The 16,672-nt window shown below is 34.5% G+C and overlaps 1 pseudogene across 1 annotated transcript in view; it reads left to right on the top strand.

Moving 5' to 3' along the window:
* LOC143226510 (arylsulfatase B-like) overlaps nucleotides 1-16,672 on the top strand; it is a 58,578-nt pseudogene that overhangs the window by 27,077 nt on the left and 14,829 nt on the right. The window contains exons 14-19 of the transcript XR_013014653.1: nucleotides 6,950-7,061; nucleotides 11,293-11,344; nucleotides 12,090-12,193; nucleotides 13,881-13,987; nucleotides 14,484-14,560; nucleotides 14,688-14,789. The product of XR_013014653.1 is annotated as an arylsulfatase B-like (transcript). The remainder of the gene's footprint in view (nucleotides 1-6,949; nucleotides 7,062-11,292; nucleotides 11,345-12,089; nucleotides 12,194-13,880; nucleotides 13,988-14,483; nucleotides 14,561-14,687; nucleotides 14,790-16,672) is intronic.

Here is a 16,672-nt window from a genome sequence, read left to right on the forward strand (position 1 = left end):
CAGACAATGACCTTGGAAACCCCAGGTTTTGGAACGGAATATTTTCTCCAGGGTGGTGTGAAGCTCATTAAAACTGATTCGGAGAACACATTTTTAAGCTCCGTTTTTTATTATGATGAATTCTACAAATGTACGAAAGTAATGATGAGAAATTTAAACACGTATTAGAATATTACACATTGAAGATATTGAATAAAAGTTAATATGTATTGAAGTTTCACACACCAATAATGCTGAATATATTTAACCACATATTGAAGTTTCACACACCAATAATGCTGAATATATTTAACCACGTATTGAAGTTTCACACACCAATAATGCTGAATACATTTAACCACGTATTGAAGTTTCACACACCAATAATGCTGAATACATTTAACCACGTATTGAAGTTTCACACACCAATAATGCTGAATACATTTAATTATGTATTGAAGTTTCACACACCAATAATGCTGAATACATTTAATTATGTATTGAAGTTTCACACACCAATACTGCTGAATACATTTAATCATGTATTGAAGTTTCACACACCGATAATGCTGAATACATTTAATTATCTATTGAAGTTTCACACACCAATACTGCTGAATACATTTAATCATGTATTGAAATTTCACACACCGATAATGCTGAATACATTTAATTATGTATTGAAGTTTCATACACCAATACTGCTGAATACATTTAATCATGTATTGAAGTTTCACACACCGATAATGCTGAATACATTTAACCACATATTGAAGTTAAGTGATTCCCAAACTATTTTAGTCTAAGGCTCTCTTGATGTGAATAAAAGAAAACTGAGGCCTTTTAACTTATAACTATAGCTCGGTGATTGGAAAACATTGCTGTACTAAAAACAATAACATCTCATTTTGACATATTGTATCATTTAATTAATTCAACATAATTTTTATCGGCTTATTGCTTATTTCGCCGAAGTTTTTTGGGAAACTCTGTTCTAGTATATATATATATATATATATATATATATAAGTTTGAATGTGCACTGAACTATTACACATTAAAAATGTTGAAAACGTCAAAAGACGTTTTTGCACAAATGAACAAACTATATTTTTTCTATCATTACTGTACTTATTTAACCATATTCTTAATCAAAGTGTGAGATATTGTATTCCATTTAAATATGTGTTGTTGTTTTTTTTGCACATAGTTTAATTCGTGTAACTTAAAGAACGAGTTTTAGGTTTGCTTAACCCTAACCTAGGCTTATGTGAGAACAATTGTTAACAGCATTTTATAATTAACAAAGAGAAAACGAAGTTCTTCCTTGTAACTGACAAAAACTATAATTACTGATAACAAAATTAAATGTGTTTAAACAAGTTTCGCAGTGATCTTTTGTTGTTTTTATTTCTTGTTACAAACAAATATAAAGAAAAAATATATTCTGGGGTTTGACAGGGATGACACTTTAAATGTTGAAATGTGTCATGAACATCAAAAGCCTTGAGATATAGACTTCTTGGTTTTGGTTTCTTTAATTTAAAAGTTTGTTTGTTTTGAATTTCGTGCAAAGCTACACCAGGGCTATCTGCGCTAGTTGTCCCTAATTTAGCAGTGTAAGAATAGAGGGAAGGCAGCTAGCTAGTCATCACTACCAACCGCCAATTCTTGGGCTACTCTTTTACCAACGAATAGTGGGATTGACCGAAACATTATAACGCCCCCACGGCTGAAAGAGCGAGAATGTTTGGTGCGACCGGGATTCGATCCCGCGACCCTTAAATTACGAGTCGAACGCCTTAACCCACCTGGCTATGCTGGGGCATTATTTCAAGAGAAATGTAGATTATGTGTCACAATCGTTTTATAGCGTAAAGTTGATGTCAGATTAAAAAATTAAATATTTTATTTCTTTGTAAATTAATTCATGTATAGATTATTAAATGTCTGTTAAAGTTAGCTGTGGATTGCTAGTTTTAAAGTTTATTATTTTTCCAGATTATCTTTTTCTAGGGAAGGTAAAATTGAGTAATACGATATTTCAAATATTTGTCTTTTCTCACTAATCGAGGTGTAATATACAAACTGGTGGTTCTTTTATTGACTCTTTTAAGTTTGGCCCAGCATGACCAGGTTAAGGCGCTCGACTCATGATCTGAGGGTCGCGTGTTGGAATCCCCGTCACACTAAACATGCTTGCTTTTTCAGCCGTGGGGGCGTTATAATATGTAGGTCAATCCCACTATCCGTTGGTAAAAGTGTAGCCCAAGAGTTAGCGGTGGGTGGTGATGACTAGCTGCTATCCCTCTAGTCTTACACTGCTAAATTAGGGACGGATAGCATAAATAGCCCTCGTGTAGCTTTGGGCGAAATTTAAAACAAACCAAACTAAACTTTTAAGTTTTTACTTTATAACTTCAAGTTCATTGTATATGGAGCAAACTCATACAATAAATTACACTCTTTATTTTCAGAAGAAATGTTTTATTCAGTTATTTAGTTGTTAAAACTGCATTGTTTTACCTCAGGTTTAACTACAGGTTATTTCAGAGGTAGAAGCCCTTTGTTAGCCATTTCACAGACAGGAAGTAAAACTCGCGAGATTTGTTACGCAAATTAATATTGTTTAAGTGTTATTTTAATATAACATTCCTGCAACGTAACTACACTGAAAACAAAACCAGTTCTTTCTAAGACATATTTTGTGTTGTTTGTTTAAGAAAATCAAAACAACTATTCGTCACGAGAATTATGATTTTTAAAACTGTATGCAACATTTTTTAGTAATTTCCCGTTTTATAGGTGCCTTTAGGGTTAAGCTGAATATTTATAAAGAGTAAAGATTGGAAAAGGGCAGGAGAGACTTATGAAGACGCGTCAAGTACATAAGCAAACCCTCTATGCAAGAGGATATTAATTTATCAATAACACAGGTATAAAAATAGTCTACATAGTAGAACTACAACTGAGGACAAAAGAAGGGAAACGCCGTATCCGTTGTTAAAAATCAATGTCAGCTTTGTTGCCATTGTTAATAGAACCATGCACGTGTTGTTAATAGAACCATGCACGTGTTCGAACGTTTCGAGGTTTAAAATTCAGTTTCAGACTTTGTCTCAATGGAGGCAAGTGTGTACATTTATAGACTTTCTGTTCCAGTTTTTTTTTTTCCATAAATCATTGGTGAAATTAGTTTTAGCTTGCTCTTAACACTTGTTTTACAAAAAGTTCACGTTAAATCCCAATTTTAATCGAATTAGTGGCTGATCAGCGAGTTAAATAAATTAACACTGCATATATACTCGTGAGATTATATTATAGTGTATGTACTATTTATATATTGTATTTAATGAATTTCCCTTGTTAAGTAGTTACAATTGGAGCATTATCATAAGGACGTAGCACTCAAGCTGAATGTGTTCCCTAAGCCTACCTTGAAAAGAGATACTCGCTTAATAATAACACAGGTCAATAACAGCACAGGTTCAAAAAAAAGAAAAACATTGGCACCTCATGTTTCCTGAACAATAACTTGTCAAACAGGTTAGAGTAACAGGAGAGGATGCGCCTATAAACGATTTATTTGAAGGATAGAAAACAGCAACCTGTTTCGGAGTTATCGCCTTCTATAGGTAAATCCAGTCATATTTTAAAAGTTTGTTGGAAGTGTTTAGGTCAGCTACGGGGCTACGGCGCGTAATCTCAATCTAACAGAAACCAGATAATTTTTATTTATGATTCTTAATTTCCCATAGCTTTCCTTACGAACTGTATTACAACAGTTAACATGTTGCCAGGACGACAAAACATGTTAAGCCTCTCCTTATTTTTAGTTGTAGTCATTTTAACTCTAAATGTAATAGGACAGCGACGTTCGTTTTCTGCGAGACCTCATGTTGTTTTAATTGTAGCGGATGATTTAGGTAAGTTTGAAATTGTGTATCAAAAATAATATTTATTTACTTGGTTCTCTACTTTATTTACTATTAATATTCTTAGATGTTTCTCTTCCAGGTGGCATAGCGGGATGTCTGCATACTTAATATTGCTAGAAATCGACTTTTGTTTTGGTACTCTGTTTTGCTCTACAGATAGCCACCGTGCAGCTTTGTAATAACTACAAACAATATGTTTATGTTGGTCTAGTTGCGTCGAAGCTAATTACTTGCAGTTAATTTGAAATAAATGCTTTTAATTAAATATTTTTGATGGATGCCTTGAAGGAAATTATTTGTAATAGCGTTAACCTTTTTTTTTATTAAGTCTTTCAGTTTGTCATTAACTAGTAATTGGTGAACCAAAGGTGAACATATTGTGCTGTCAGTTAGCTAGCAATATGTCGCTATTTAGAATTAATAGACGTTCGGTGCGTAGTGTATGTGTCTAACACGTACACGTACATGTATATATGTAATTTGCACCATAGACATTGTATAATGGAAGGGAAAGTAAGTAAATATTATAAGAAAAGAATTGTACTTAGTATTGAGACAAAAAAAGACGTGTTATAACTATTCTGAACATGTTGAAAAAGCTAACAACACTCGAATATCTTACAGAATTTCACTTGTTGCTATCAGTACCAATTTAAACTGTGACGAATTTAAAAAATGCACCGACATTTACTCAAACTTAAAAATTTATAAAAATTCTGGATGTTTCCTTCTGGTAGAGTAAAAAAAAAATTACCCATGAAAAGATATTCTGGTTCATGCAATAATTAATTGTATTCCATATTATAGTGGGTTTTAATCTTTTTATTCGTTGTGAAACATACAAGTTTCAGGTTAGCTGACAACTTTTCTTCCGAGAAACTCAATCAGAACTACAGGTTTCAGATGGGTGACACCGCCATACGTTATAGTGACGTTGCTCCTACTAAAGGCCGGTATTAGACGTTTTCAAGTTCAATGATATCTTACGAGATGTATGAGAAATGTTAGATTGGAGACCTCAGGTTTCAGGAACATCCATCTGTAATATATAACTGATAAACAAAGGGATGACAAAAAGTAGCACTCCCCGCCGTCATGGCTCCTCTTAACCGAATAGTAATATTGTCTACCACAGTAATAATGCCACCCACGGCTGAAAATGTAGAGTGTGCTGGGCACATCGATATTTCAATCTTCCATTCCTCAGTCCGATATACTAACCACGTGGAAAGGCCTAGCCTCGAGTTTAAAACATATAAATAACAAAGAATCAGGATATAAGCATATTTTAGCCTAATGGTTGAGAATTATTATATTTTCATTAGGTTCGGGAATGTGTTTATTTGTGTAGTGAGACGTCACGAGCTGAGACTTTTGTTTATGCTACTTTGATGTTACTGGAGATAAAGAAAAAGAAAAGACGAATTAAAGTATTTTGTTATGTGGGTGAATAAAAACATTAGCCTGGGAATCTCATATCACTTATCAAAAAAAGTGTGGTTAGCTTGTAGAATATAAAAAAAAAAAAATTGAAATGGTATTACAGAAAGTTTCCCATTTAGTTTTGTTACTCCTCGTGTGGTATGTGATATTGAACAATGAGGATTAGACATCGTACTCATTTAATGACTGGAGTACTTGGTGTGAGGATACATGATAAACTGATCAATAAAAAAACAAAACCCTGGGATTAGTATAACTAGCACTTTGTGGATTATTAACGACTTAAAAGTTGTTAACTTCTTTATCATGCTAAACTTTTTGGTTTAAAATTAGGGAGAAAAAATTCTAAAAGACCACTCAGTCCTAGACATTTCATTCATCATGGTTTCGAGTTTTAGGCCTTCAGATCCGGGGCTTGGCAAGCTAATCACTAAGCAACGACTTTTATAACATATGCAACAATTAACTCCGTTATTTAGTTGAGAGAAATTGTGTATGCGATGGGTGTTATTGATTGGTTCTCTTTCCTCTGGTCAGCAGTTCAGCGTCTTAGAGTTTTTGACCAAGTCATTTAGTCAACGTCTCGCATAAGGTTGAAAATTCCAAATACCAAATTTCTAAAGAACTACAAGAGCAGTATGGAATAATAATAATAAACTAGTGACTTCTTTCTAAAAGTTAAAAAATTGGTATATTGTTGTAACTTCTAATTTCAGGCCTGGCATGGCCAGGTGGGTTAATGCGTTCGACTCGTACTCTGAGGTCACGGGTTCGAATCGCGGTCACACCAAACATGCTCGCTCTTTCAGCCGTGGGAGCGTTATAATGTGACGGTCAATCCCACTATTCGTTGGTAAAAGAGTAGCCCGAGAGTTGGCGGTGGGTGGTGATGACTAGCTGCCTTCCCTCTAGTCTTACACTTTTAAATTAGGGTTGGCTAGCGCAGATAGCCTTCGTGTAACTTTGTGCGAAATTCAAACAAACTTGTAATTTCTAGTCATTATTATTTTAACACAGTTATTTTAAAATCAGTTAAAAATAATTCATTCAATTTATTCGGCTGTTGTCTGAATCCACGTTAATAAATTATATTAAGAACATTTGTTGTTTGTTTGTTATTAAGCACAAAACTCCACAATGGGTTATCTGTATTGTGCCTACTATGGGTAGGCACAGTATTGGGTTTAGCGTCATAATTTTTGTGTTGGAAAACTACAGCACAACAGTTGGTTGAACCATCAGTCGTGACTAGAAACCAACACCGAATAGTCTGTTGAGAAGTAGTTTCTTGTTCAAACGTCAAATTGATGTTCTTAGTGGTCTTGGCCGCATTTTTCTCCAGTTTGAACTCATAGAAAAAAAAAAGTAGGCTTAACTCTTTTAAAGACATCATATTGTTTCCAAAGAAACAAAAAAATATAATGCAACTTGTCATGACAGACAAATGAAAACCACAGCACTCTCGTCAATTCTGAATGGCATTCAGTCAAATTACTGTGTCTGAATTATCCTAATCACAGTCACTCTTCAACTAAGCAAGAGTCAGCCATTTCATATGAAACGACCTAATATATATTTTTTGCCACTAGGGTGGAATGATGTCAGCTGGAATAATCCGGACATAAAGATGCCTAACTTAGAACGTCTTGCGCGAGATGGTGTCATCCTCAACCAGTCTTATGTACAACCGGTTTGTAGCCCGTACGTAGTTTATCAAAAAAGTGTTACAATTCAGAAAGTATATTTTAAGTGTATATTAATTGAAAGTATTATTTGTTAATACAGAAAAGTAAACAACAAACACTTTAATAATTTTAATTAATAAAAATTTCTGGTCAAAGAAATATACATAAATAAACTCAGTAACTAATATAGATAATTTAGTACAATATTATTGAGTTCTTAGTTGTAAGTTTTATTATTATGGTAACATTGCTGTTAGTTACATCTTCTGCTGGAATCACAGGAGAATATCAAGAAGTTCTGATAGTTTAAGACGTGCAAATTAATTCGAAATCCGCTTCAATGAGTAAGTTCGTCTCACCAGCGCTTCGAGAGGCACTATAGTCGATGTTTAATTCCAGTCATTGTGTTATTTAAGGACACAATACCTAAAAACCAACCTCTTAACACTAAAAAATTCCTTACCTGGAGGAGACGAAATTAGGAACATGATTTTAAAATAGGTATCCATTAACCTTCACCGATACCTTATTAATATAATGAACCTATCCCTACTGACAGGGTATTTCCTCGACGCCTGGAAGAAGGTGAGAATAACCCTCATTCCTAAAACAAATACAGGAACTTCTAACCCCAATAATTGTAGAACAATAAGTCCTCTAATATCAAGAAGATTGTTCTTATTATGTGAAAACAATGACCTCTTATAAAACTCCTCACGTAAAGGAAGACAGATCACTGATCAACTAACCAGACTTACAGAATCTATATACAAGCCTTTCAATAACAATCAAACAGCTATCGCAGTTTTCCTAGACGTCTTTGACTCTGTGTAGCACAACAACTCCTTAAACGCTTACCAGATAATTATCAGATGGATCTTTAACTTTTTAACTAACCGCACTGCAATGATTAAAATAAGCAATATTCTATTTAAGACATTCAATATCACTGCAGGTGTACCCCAAGGCTCTGTCCTATCACCTTCACTCCACATATTTTATGTGAATAGTATACCTTTCCGAGACTTGACGTACACTTACTTTTCACAATACACCGATGATACAGCTGTCCGGAGTGTGTCGCGAAATCCAACAATTGCAAGCAGCAATTTAATGACAAGAATCATTAAATGGTATCCTTAATTGGTGTAACGATTTGAGAGTCCTTTTAAACCCACACAAAACTACTGACATTGCATTCAGACGCAGCCTAAACAGATACCATATGAAACCTAAAAAAGTAAATCTTAAATTAGGCAATAGCACAAGTTAGTTAAACTCCAAAGCAAAATTTCTAGGAATAAATAACGTTCAATACACGACTCTTCTGGACACTTGAAAATCATAAGGTAATCTGTTAGTAAGAGAATTTACCACTTAAAACGTATCACAGGAAATGATAAAGGATGTTCACCGAACACTATCATCAAAATATACAAAGCCTACATTCGCCCTCTCATTGAATACGGTACTCAATTTACATACAACAAACAAACAAGCATAGTCAGAACAATTCAACTCTAACAGAACAGAGTCCTAAGAATGACCCTTAGGCTGACCCTTAGAATGACCCTTAGGCTACCCAAATACACACCATGCACGAAGTTTACAACGTACCTCTACTTAAGGATCGCCTTACAACATTAGCTTACAGTTATTATGAGAACGCAGAGAAACGTAACTCCTTAACTGTTAAAGTACACACCATAACAAGACCCCACACAACACATTATCCCCGTACAACACATACATGGCCTCCAAGACATCATAAATTAACAATGAACACACGATGTCATTGTACTAATTACTATTAATGTTGTTTTATTCATTTCAGCTTTGGGCACAGGGCAGGTAGAACATGTGGCGCCTGTCTTCTGAAAGTGAGTTTTCTCGAGGTACTCTCGCTTTCCCTGCAGCAAACTCTGAAGCACTTGGATTTATAGATCCCGGTCCCTAGGTGGCCCTGATCACGGGACTTTTGAGAAATAGTTTGTTGACCCGCTTCTTTCCGTACCACAGTCTAGCTCGTCCTTAAGTGACGTCATCGAATAACTCAAGGACAATGTTACACCACTGACCTTGACTGGTTTCTCTGCTTCACCTTGATCCGACCGGATTCCTACGTTTACTCTTATCTGAAACTACTTCAATATTCAATATCTTTTTGTTTGTTTGTTTGTTTTGGAATTTCGCACAAAGCTACTCGAGGGCTATCTGTGCTAGCCGTCCCTAATTTAGCAGTGTAAGACTAGAGGGAAGGCAGCTAGTCATCACCACCCACCGCCAACTCTTGGGCTACTCTTTTACCAACGAATAGTGGGATTGACCGTAACATTATACACCCCCACGGCTGGGAGGGCGAGCATGTTTAGCGCGACGGGGGCGCGAACCCGCGACCCTCGGATTACGAGTCGCACGCCTTACGCGCTAGGCCATGCCGGGCCTATTCAATATCAATCGAGTAAAACAAAAACAAGCCAGACCGAACATTAAATCCAAATTAAATCCAAATTCCTAATGTTCACATCAAAATTCTATCGCGAGTGGGGCGAAGGGGGGATATCAATACCCCTGTTTGTTTGTTTGTTTTCGAATTTCTCGCAAAGCTAAATATTAGAAACCCAGGGAGCTTTCAGCTAAACATACTAATTTGAGTGCTTACTAGTAAACAGAAAGGTAGACCTCGTGCGCCTTCTTTATTATTTAAGTGTTTACTTGAAGATTTTTACACGAAAAAACAATATTTTTTTTTGTCCCAGGAAATTCAAAACGCACAAAGAGATAGCGGTTGTATCTGTTTTATAGAAACTTGTTGTGGCTTAATATTTCAGTACGTATCTTTTAATCATATGCAGTAAAAATTAGAATTGATTTTATGGTTATTTGGATTCACTTCGCAACTACAGTATTATAAGTCCATCAATAGGGACATAAACTGATTGTTATTCACTGTTGAAAAGCTACTGGTGCTTGATGGGCACGTTCAGGCCAATGGACGAAATGTTTCGAATGCCTTTTGGTTTTTGGTTGTTGTTGGGTGTTTTTTTTTTTATTTCGCGCAAAGCTACACGAGGGCTATCTGCGTTTGCCGTCCCTAATTTAGCAGTGTAAAGTTAGAGGTAAGGCAGTTAAGATATCACCACCTACCGCCAACGATTGGGCTACTCTTTTACCAACGAATAGTGAGATTGACCGTACATTATAACATTCCTACGGCTGAAAGGGCGAGCATGTTTGGTGCAACAGGGATTCGAACCCGCGACCCTCAGATTACGCCTTAACCCACCTGGCCATGCCGGACCTCAATATCCCTGAACACCCCAGTTAGGGAGTTTCCATTTCTATAAAACTAAATAACTACTACGGGACTGTTTTTTTTTTTTGTCTTCCTATTTACTCCAATTCAACTAAATCACATTAAATTGGCTTTAAAAAGACTATGTTTTTGATTAAAACTATAACGTTCTTCTTATAATAAAAATATGTACATGTATTAATAAAAACTGATATACCTATCAAACTTTGTAACTAAGTTTGTAAAACGTATAGCATTCAATCAAGAATTTGGTATAACTTACTAAACATATAAACACTAATGGTTTGTTTTATGAGCTATTAACGATTTTATGTCCCTTGAAAAACCTTTTTTTGCAAAACTGACATACACCCCCACTCTAAAACATTGGTTACTAATGAAGATCCATAGTTCTAACAATATAACTTGAAGAAACTTAACATCTGAGACAAACTAACGACAAATGTTCTTGTTTAAATACAAAATAACCGTTTTTTTGTTTTGTAATTTCAATAATCGTTTGTTGTGTTATATAATTTGTTGCACAAAGTTGAGGTTTCAGACACTTTAGTAATAAAGGTAGGATATAAAAACAACCGTAATTTTCAGATTAGAATAATTTTCTTTCAATTCAATCATCGTTTAGTCATTGTGGCTTCTTGTATTACCAGCTCTCATGAAGCTGTAATGGCAGAACGCTGGCTGAAATAAAAAAAACTCTTTTTTATTATTATCTGGAAAATAAAGATCGTTTTCCTTGGACTTCTGTGATATTTATTATTAATCCTAGTTCCCGGTGGAATGTGTGAAATAATATCACAGATAAATTAGGATACTGTATTTTAATGTTCTGAAATAGCTGAATCCGGGTATCTTAAATGACTAAGAATGATCTGAGCAAGTGTGAACGTATAGATCAATAATTAATTCTCTTGAATTTTCGTAACCACAGATCGAGAACAGCATTCATGACTGGTTATTTTCCTTACCACGTTGGTAGGCAGGTTCGTATCTTATCATTGATGTCTATTTCTGTTCAATATTTCTAACGTTTCTCCTCAACATTGTGTAAGTGTTATAAAACTGTAATTACTAACTTGTTATTGTTACTATTTTAACTCAAGTCTCTCTAATACCTGAGAGTTTTCGCAAAATTCGTAAGTCTTTACATAAATAATTTTTGGTTGTTATTAAAGACAAAAAACAACAACATCAGTAACGGAAGATGTGTTTTTATCGCTATCTTGGTTGGAATTTAAGTTATGTCCCGCATTGCATGCTGGAATGTTTGTTTTTATATAAAGATGCACAACGAGTAATTTGGCTGTTTCCGTCAAATGATTGAGCCCAGAATTCTAGCTTACAGTTGAGTATTGATATCAAATGGCGAATAAAATATGAGTAGTTTGCCAGCTTCAATGTAAGCACTCATGCACCAGATAGCCAAATTTATTAGAAGACAAAGTCTAGTGAAATGCATACTAATATGCATTACTTCATTAGTTCTAAACACCTCAGTTTTATTACTGGGTGAGTGAGTTCTCTACAGTTAGATGTGTTACAATTATTTCGAATAAGATTTGTTATTCTCGTTAAGGGATTTATTTCTCTTCATTAATGTGAAATGCCACTTAACAAAAATTTTGACTTTTTAATTAACCTGGAGACTTAATATTCGACTTACTTTAAGATTTGAGAATCATGAAATGTTTTGTGTCGTTTGATGAAAATGCATTCTATTTTTGGCAGAATACTTTTATCCATCGTTTGCAGCCCTCTGGTGTATATTTAAATTATACATTTTTACCTGAAAAACTAAAACAACTCGGATATTCAACCCATATTATTGGAAAGTAAGTATGCGTATATTTATAGCGTTAACTTGAAGACATTTCAAAAGAGAGAAATGCCTTACATTGAAATTTGAAAATATTATTATCTGTATTATTTCAAAATTCATTTAGAGGATTTAATAATAATAATTTCAACTTATAAGCACAAACTAATGATCTACAGCTGAAGCATATTTGATGTCAGCACGTGTGTTAATGAAACTAAAATGTTACGTTCGTTTTGTGTTTGTGAGAGCTGAATAAATGTTTCACTTTGCCTAACTGTGTGGCTGATCCATTGCTGCTCTAATTGTTACTTTTTAAAATATGTAACTAAGTCAGTGCTATTTTAGTTCCCAATTCTCTCAATGTGTGGCGAGATCAGTGTTTAAAAATCCACAAAATAACAACGTTTCATAACATACAGTTAAAAGCTTTAATTTTAAAAAAGTCACTCTGTGTGTTTCGACATGGCTTCACATCATATTAGATAAGTTTTGTTTTAGTTGCCAGTTCTCTAAATGTGTAGCTAAATCATTGTTGCTCTCTTTATCAGTGTGTAGCTAAATCAATGTTGCGTTAGTTATCAGTGTATGTGTAGATGTCTGAGTGTGCAACTGATGCAATGACTAAACGACTCCGAGTTTGTGTCTCTGTGGAACTGAAATGTTAGTTAAATGACTCCGTGTTTGTGTCTCTGTGTGGAACTGAAATGTTAGTTAAATGACTCCGAGTTTGTGTCTCTCTGTGGAACTGAAACGTTAGTTAAATGACTCCGAGTTTGTGTCTCTCTGTGGAACTGAAACATTAGTTAAATGACTCCGAGTTTGTGTCTCTCTGTGGAACTGAAACGTTAGTTATTTATATGCAAAAACGGCTCGTTTGGGTTGAGAAAATATTTTACATAGAAGAGCGAACAACGTTTCGACCTTCTTCGGTCATCGTCAGGTTCACAAAGAAAGAGGTAACTGATATAAATTTCTCAACAAGTGGGTTTCTCGACATCACTGAAACGTTAGTTAAATGACTCCGAGTTTGTGTCTCTCTGTGGAACTGAAACGTTAGTTAAACGACTCCAAGTTTGTCTTCCTGTGTATCTGAAACAATTATTAAATTACTCCTACTTTGTGTCTTCCTCTGGAATTGTAGTTGTGAAAAAAAAACGATTCCTAAATTGTGTTTTTGATGGCTGTATAACAAAAAATTGTTATATAGCTGTAATAAACAATAACTCATTGTTCGTCTATTTGTTGACAAATTAATGAAGATCTCTTTGAATATTAATTAAACTTTTATATTATTTAGAAGTTCTGGTGCTGTAATACACCACTTACTTTGATAACAAAGTGAATTGTTTTAACTGTTATGTGATAAAACTATTCAGAGAAGAAACGTGTTAATAATATTTTCATTTAAATGATTTATTTATTATTTACTTGAATAATTTAATCTTTGCAATGTTTATATTTTGTTGTAATATATATTATTTCCAACACTCTGGCCTCCCGCTAGTACAGCGGTAAGTCTACGGATTTACAACGCTAAAATCAGGGGTTCGGTTCCCCTGGGTGGACTTAACAGATAACATGATGTGGCTTTGGTAAAAGCAAACTCCCACTCCAATATTCTGACAATTTTATGTCGTTGTTAAGTGCAAAATCTAAGATACATTCTCATAACAAATTACTGTTTTTTTTTTCTCGAGAAGATGGCACCTGGGGTACTGCAACTGGTCATATACCCCAACATTTCGAGGGTTTGATTCTTTTTTCGGTTTCTACCTGGGTGCTGAAGAATATTATACACACAGAACTGGTATGCTTCATATATTTATAAATAAAATAAATGAATTTATGAACAAAAAAATAAATTACTTTCTCTATTTAAATATATAGGACTTGTGACTCGCTAGACTATAAAAAGTGATCACACTTCCGTTACCGTTAATTGTTTTGTAGTTATTACGTCTTCAGTTTAGAATAATATTATTTTTAGACACATGTTTTATATTTTAGAGGTGCATAACGAAGACAAGCTAAATATTTAATATTGTATGGATGACGTTATAAGCACTACAAATGGTCCAAAACCTTAATTTTTCAAGAGTTTTTTTTTATTATTGTGTTTAGAATTATAAAATAGTTATGCCGGTTTCATTAGTTATATAAAAGTATAATCGGCATATTCCAATCATAATATTCCGATTATTTTCGATCGCTAAATTATTTGAATTAATGCATTAAGTTATGAGTTCTGATTATCCAGTTAAATCGAAAATGATTGCATATTTTAATGTTATTTCTATAATCAGGCTATGCTAGACAGAAATTCTTGGATCTTCGTAATAACACCGAACCAGCCTCAGAGTACGACGGTGTTTACTCCACTGTAAGTATCTTCAAATGCATTACTTGCCCAATTAGAGTTCTGTTAACGTGTGTCGTAGTATTTTCGTATAAACAGACTGACTCACCAGTAACAGAGAGGAACTAGTAAACATTGTTGAATGTTTCAGAATTTGTTCGCTACTGTCACGACAAAGCTGATTTCCAGACTAAATCCCAGTATCCCAACATTTCTTTATCTTCCGTTTCAAGCAGTACATTCCCCGCTGCAGGTGAGTTTAATAAATATGTTCATATACATTTATACATAAAGATTATCAAATTGTGACGTGGGAAACTATATATATGACGAAATATCCAGCTGTGTGTGTGTATTTTACCATTGCTATTCAAATTTCATATGCATAAAATATTAGCTGCTACGTCGCTTACCTATACTTACTGAACCAAGACGAAGAGTAAAACAAGTTAATTGTGACGTTAATAAAGATAATAACTCTAACTTCAGCTGTGTTTAGTTTTATACAGGGTGTTCGGAAAGTCACTGTGCACTTATATATTTATTAACAGACATGTTTCAATATAGAACACAGGAGGTAAATATGAATGACAATTATAAACAGTGTTGAAAGTGACCCCCGTTGGCATCAATACAGGCTTGGATCCTTCTTATTTTGTTTCTAAACACAGCTATCAGTTGCTGGCTTGAAATGGACTGAATAAAATATGATTACAAAACTGCAAAGTGATTTTCCGAACAACCTGAATATGCATAGAGTATCAGTTTCTTGTAGAACAATCAATACTAGAATGTTTAGAATAAACTAATATACCAACACCAGAGCAGTTAGAGTAAGTGGTCTAACGAAATAAATGCATAAAAACTGGAGAAGCTACAGAAAGTGGCCTGGCGAAACTAACATATAAACAACTGCCAGATCAGCTGGGAAAAACGGTTTAGCGAAACTATTTAAATCAACACGAGGACAATTAGAAGGAGCAACCTAGTGATATTAATAAATCAATACTGGAACAGCTGGAGGAAGTAAGTGGTCTAGAGAAACTAATATATACCGGAGCAGTTAGAGGAAGTAGTCTAGAGAAACTAATACATACCGGAGCAGTTAGAGGAAGTGGTCTAACGAAACTAATAAACCAATTCAGTAACACTTATTTAAAAACACACATCAGGCTATTTGTTATGTTCAGCGTTGTAAATCCAAAGACTTACCATTGCATTACCGTGGAACTTATAACCTTTACAGGAAGAAGTCCGGCAAAACTGTGGAACCAGTACCGAAGACGTTAGGGTAAATGGTCTAAACAAATAAATAAATCAATACCGCAGCAGTTAGAGGACTGTTTATTTTTTGTTAAACCAGAGGTCTTCAAACATTTATGGACAAGGGCTGAGAAGTAAATCCTTCTAGGGTTCACGGGCCGGAGGGGTTGTGGTAAAATTAAGTAAGGATGTACAATCGTCCCTTTTTAGTATTAGTGAGAACCTTGAAACTAGTGACAAAGTTGCATTTAATTAAGGTTCAAAGTTACTGCTTCCTATCATTAAAAGTGATTGTAAATGCTCGTCGTATAAAGCTGACCTGTAACTTGATTTAACATAGTTCATCTTTGAAAATGTCTTTTCACAGAAAGAGGTATTGCCAAAAACTGAAATGAATCCACAAACAAAGATTTTTAAATGAACATACTAATCATTTGGAAGGCATTTATAGACCTCTATCAGTTCCCTTCTTTGTATTTGTTCTTCAACATGTCGTTATATTGCAGATCAATAACTTCCATTTGAACGTCAGGTGGCAGTTCATCAATAACACAATCAAATGGGTTTTGGAAGATCCAAACTGAACTGTAGTTTCAAGTCAGAAAAGATATTTTATGCAAATCTGTGTTAGAATGGAGATCCCGCTTCTTGCTTGAACTTTTCACAAAGTGGAAAATCTGTGTAGCTCATCAAATGGAACTTTAAAAGAATTAGTTTTTGCCGAAATTCTTTCACCGCGGTGTCCATAATCGGAGATAAACGCTGTTTCGCCTTGTAGTCTAAGATTGAATTCATACAGATACATGGTCAAGCCTACAGAAAAAGCTAGTTTCCAAAACCATTCTTATAATGCAATGGTCAATTTAACTACTC

The sequence above is a fragment of the Tachypleus tridentatus genome, chromosome 9, assembly GCF_004210375.1.
Source record: "Tachypleus tridentatus isolate NWPU-2018 chromosome 9, ASM421037v1, whole genome shotgun sequence".
Lineage (NCBI taxonomy): Eukaryota > Metazoa > Arthropoda > Merostomata > Xiphosura > Limulidae > Tachypleus > Tachypleus tridentatus.